The sequence below is a fragment of the Leptonychotes weddellii genome, chromosome 2 (assembly GCF_054177405.1).
Source record: "Leptonychotes weddellii isolate Sample4059 chromosome 2, ASM5417740v2, whole genome shotgun sequence".
Taxonomy (NCBI): Eukaryota; Metazoa; Chordata; class Mammalia; order Carnivora; family Phocidae; genus Leptonychotes; species Leptonychotes weddellii.
This window is the reverse complement of record NC_138370.1, coordinates 124285225-124290325: the sequence shown is the minus strand read 5'-3', so window position 1 is coordinate 124290325 and position 5101 is coordinate 124285225. Positions and strand designations below refer to the sequence as shown.

Here is a 5101-nt window from a genome sequence, read left to right as displayed (position 1 = left end):
CCTCTAAACTTATTGTTACATGAGAAAAAATAAGTACCTGTTTATTTAAACTAAACCACCAGTTGAATTTTCTATTTCTTATAGTGGAGTGCAATCTTAGCTAAGAGATCCAGAAAGGGAAGAAAATTAAGTCATTTGTGGGGGGGGTGGTAACAACTGGGATAAGAGAGTTGGGTCATGAATTTCAAAGATGCCAAAGACCTCCTTTTTTAAATAGGAGATTCGTATTTTATTTCTCCAGTGACATAATTGCAGTTGAATATGAATTAAAGACCTGCTTACACACCAAAGCCAGGTCCTTTGGGTAGTTTGGTCAAATAGGTAAAACCCCCAGCTGGCTCAAAGAGAAGCATCTACTCCTTGGCTCCAGTTTTGGAATTCTGCCAGCCTTGAGCTCAACAATTTCTTCAGTACCCTGAGGTGTCAGATCTCCATGGTAGTTGCTATTTCTTTGAGCCATGGGTACACTTACCCAGACCCCTAAATATTTTACCTCTGTAAGAGTGAAAAGTTTGTCAGGTATAATACCCCCAACCTTTTTTCTAAGCTTCCTCAGAATGGTCTCCTGTATGGATGGTATCAGAGCTTTGAAGCATGCAAAGTATAGTAGGAGAACTGAATTTGATACTTTCCAACTGGCTTTCCATTATACATTGTATAAAAAGTTGCCACTTCATAAACTCTCACCAGAGACACTGTAGAACTTCATCCTTGTTCATGGCCAAGATAGGTAGCCATCCATTCTGTCTTTGGGCTAAATAGAAGCACAGCTGCTATTTTGTGCCCATCTGGATAGTTTGGGGGTTTTTGTTTGTTTGTTTGCTTTGGTTTTTTGTTTGTTTGTTTGTTTTTTACAACTGCTTCTATCCTCTAAGCTATTTCTGGTGTGAAATCAAATGGATCCTTAGGTAACCCATGATGAGGATCTGGGAGATAACATGGAAAGACTGAGGCCACAAAGAAAAACCAGGAGGGAGCAGACTTGAATGACACCAAAGAAGGTGATAAAATCTGAGTGTAGGAAATTCCAGAAAGGGAAGGATTTTGCTTGAAGGATGAAACATAATGGTCTAGAAGGATAATGATAGTCTGATAATTGATAGAATTCCAACACCATCTCCAAGCTTCATGGTAGATGAATGATGAGAAATCAAGTTCATTCAGCTCAAGAAAGCTACAAGTGAAACAGTGACTTTGAACTGGGGTGATGGATGATACATACACCTTAAAATGTTGGTTATCACATGGATTATTCAAATAATTAATGCCCAATAAAATTTAGGAGCCTAAATTATCTGAGTGAGTCTCAGATTTGGGAGGGATTTTATAGGTGTTTAGTTCAATCTCACACCAGAGTAAGGGTGCTTGTCCTTGAGTTTTCATCTCAAGTGGAAGGCATAACCCCAGCCTTAGAGTTTCCCTTGGTTATGTGACTGTATGTGAGAGAATGGAGTGAGGAAAAGAATGGTTAATGACGCACTGTTCTGAATGTGTTGATTCAGCAGATTATTTTTAAACACACCCAATTTAAACTCTCATTTTTTTCCTTCAGATTCCAGAACAAAGGGTCCTCTCCAAAGAAAAAGCTCTTGTGACTATAAATATACACTGACAAACTGCATACCGAATGTCTCAGAAAATAAGGTAGAATATCACAATTTGCTAGTATTCCACAATTTGCAAAGGATAGTAATAAATATATGTTTATTATACATCATTTTACTCCTTAATTTCTTGATATACTACCACAGTCCTTCAGAAGGAAAAGGATGAAAAAAGTTAGACTTCCAAAGTGAATATATATTCTGCTCCCTGGTCTTTCAAGAATCTACCAGACCTGAGCTACAACAGGATGAATATTCTCTTTGCACTGGGGACAACTATTGACTTACAACTAAATCTGACCAAACAAAGTACATTACTGTTTTTCCCTTCTCCCTCTTCTGTTAGAAACAAGGAAAAAAAAACAGGGGTGCTTGGGTGGCTCAATCAGTTAAGCTTCCGACTCTTGGTTTAGGCTCAGGTCGTAATCTCAGGGTGGTGAGATTGAACCCTTCTTAGGCTCTGGCTCAGCCCAGAGTCTGCTTGTCTCTCGTCCTTCCCCACTACTCCTCCCCCGGCTCGCTCACTCACACGCGCTCTCTCTCTCTTTCTCCCCCTCCCCCGCTATATAATATTTATTTATTTATAAATAAATAAATAAAATCTTAAAAAAAAAAGAAAAAAGAAACTACAACAACAACCAAAAAAAAAAAAATGTAGAAGCAAAATGATCTGAAAAGTGCTCACTGCTGGGAGGAGGAGCCACTCTGGATTTGGCAATTTGTCATCCTGACATTTACTGCCTGATGAACACTAGCTTGCTAGATTTTGCAGAGCTAGGCTAAGTGTGACAGACCTCTCTAGATATTAGTTGGAGAGCTCATTAGCATAGGTATTCATTTGGATTTGGTTTTTTGAAGAATGAAAGATAAGGTACTGATTAAGTGCATCTAAATGATGTGCTGAGGAAGCACACCCAGGGGTGCAAACGACTTACTCTTGATTGAACAAGACCTGGACACCAGGAAGGACTCCCAGAAATATGTAAGTTTGAGCCACCCTCCTTGACTCTTCTTGAAGTATTGAGGGTTAATGTGATAAGACAAATAGCTCTGTTCATAGATAGTATTCAGTCTCTGCAAAAGGTACATTTTATGTTTCTGGGATCAAAAAAAGTATCCCAGAAGTGATATTTTTCAGAAATATATGGTTCTCAAATGAAGTAAAGTAGCTGCGATATACAAAATCATACAATTTTCTTTACTTTTCTAAACCTGAACGTGGCTTACCAGCCCCAATTTTCATTGTAAACAGAAATACTTAATGGTATCATTTCAAGAAAACCTGATTCTTGTGGTTTACTCTTCAGGTTCTTTTGGCTCATTTCTCTTCAGCTCAGGGATTACTCCCTCCCTTACTCCTAAGTGGCATCTGGATTTGGGTGAAGCTTGTGTTGCATCCCAGAACAAGTTGGTGGGTAGGTGGGGTGCCTTGAGTCTGTGTGCTCTCGTCTAACATTAAAGAAAAACTTATTCTGACACTTTTTAAAATGTTAAGGGAGATTTTATTGGCCTATTGTAGGGAAGAGAGATAGGGCTCAAGTCCAAATACAGAAGGACAAGTGGGAATTTATAGCCAAGGAGCAGAGTAAGGGGAAAAATCACCAAGAGGACACATCATGGATGGGGGATACTTACTAAACTGACCCAACAGGATTCTTGCTAAAAGGAGGCCAAGGATGCATAAATCAAAGTGCAGGAATCAGGAGCTTGATCAGATGTCATGGGTGGGGGCTGACTCAGCAGGATTCTTTGTGAACACTGAACTGGGCAGGACCATGGTGGAAGTGAGGTTGGAAAGAGGGTTCAGAGGAGCCTGACTAAAGGTGGGTCATCAAGAGCCTCTGCCAGTCCTTGCCAGCCTCCACTGAGGCACAGCTCATCCTGCTGGTCTTGCGCCTCAGTCACTTCCCTCCTAGCATCTGCTGCTGAGGCCCTCAACCCACGGCACCCTCTGCTTCTCAGTCCATTCATTCTTTCTAAGCCCACTGCTGAAGTCTTTCTGCATGCTCCCAGGGACTCAGAAACTAATCTGCATTCCTACATGATATTGGGGTGTTCAGAACTCTGGGGATGCTTTTGGTGTCATCCACATAGACATCCCCCATAAGCTGCTGTTACTCTAACCTGGAAAAGTTTGGGGGCTTCTCATCAAGATTCCCATTCTCTTTGGCTGCTTTTTGAAAAGCCAGGAGTTGTCCCTTTCATTCAAAAACCCCCATCATTTACCAAGGGTTTCCACTAGTGTGGACTAATAAGGAAGGAAGGAACTGTTCTAAACCTGCCAAACTTTACCTCAGATTTGAAGAGAAGAACTGGAAAAGCCCACAATGTAATTGGAATTGAGAGACAAAAAAAATGAGAAAATAAGAGCAAATATTTCTTCCTTTATGGAATGTTTTTCAATTGGCAAATTACCATCTAGGATTAACAGACATCCCACATATAAAGGATAGTTCTGAATTAAATTCTGCTAACATTTTTTTTTACATGTATGGAGTATAATGTTACTTGATTCTAAACCAGGAAATAATTTTCTCCGCCCCACATTCTGTCTGTATAATTTCAGTATATCACTGTCTGTAAGAACAGGCAGAAATCTGAAGTAGAAAGAGTACTTGTCAAGATGTCAGGAGGTCTGGGATCTGTCTCAGTTCTGTCACTAACAAGCTGGGTGATCTTGGGTAAATTATTGTGCCCCTCTCAACCTTGGTTACTACATCTGCCAAATGATAGAGATCTGAATATGTAAGCTTCTTTTTTGTTGTGATATTTGATGACTCTGTTACTGGAAGCTGGGCTCCCAGCTGGAGGCCAAGAACACAGGACACGTCTGTGCATGTTCAGCAGACTATTGTGGCAGCCAGCCCACTGGCCATCGCAGGAAGACCCAGATGCTTCTTGGAAGAACTCATTGCGAAGGAAGACGAAGCGAGGCTCCAGAAGCCTGACTGACAGCAAAGTCTCGGTTGACAGAAAAGTGGTTATTTTGAATGTGTGACAGTATTTACCATTCTTGTCCATGTCTAAGTTCAATGAAGAACTAACTCATTAATTAATAACAAATTAAGAAAAACTGAAAGACGGGGTTCGCTTAAAAAAAACTCTAAAAAATATGGAGTCAAAACATAGTGTTTAGTGACCTTCTAACGAACTGTCACCAAAAGAAAGTGGGCATTTGCAACATGCCAGAGCCAAAGCAGAATCCTGGCCCCTAAGAGCCTCCAGTGTTGTTGCACTGGGCTTGGAGGAAGCACAGCTGCACGCAGAGAGGGCAGGATGCCCACAGAGCAACAGGTGCATCACGTGGGACACCCTGGCAATGCCCAGGAATTGGTCCCCAGCACTTGGTGGTTCCTGGCATGAGCACAGTAGTTCCAGAGGATTCCCATTAACCTCTGATAGACTTTTCAGAGGCCAGAGGGCCTGAGTGAGCACAAACCTAGCACACAAATACTGCTTTCGACTGCACAACGTGCATGTGCCCTTCTTCCAGTAAC

General features: G+C 41.2%; 1 pseudogene; it reads right to left on the bottom strand.

Annotated features, from left to right (window-relative positions):
* Window positions 1-266: 266 nt before the first annotated feature.
* Window positions 267-4625, bottom strand: LOC115939719 (NADH dehydrogenase [ubiquinone] flavoprotein 2, mitochondrial pseudogene; annotated as a pseudogene).
* Between the last annotated feature and the right edge of the window lie 476 nt (window positions 4626-5101).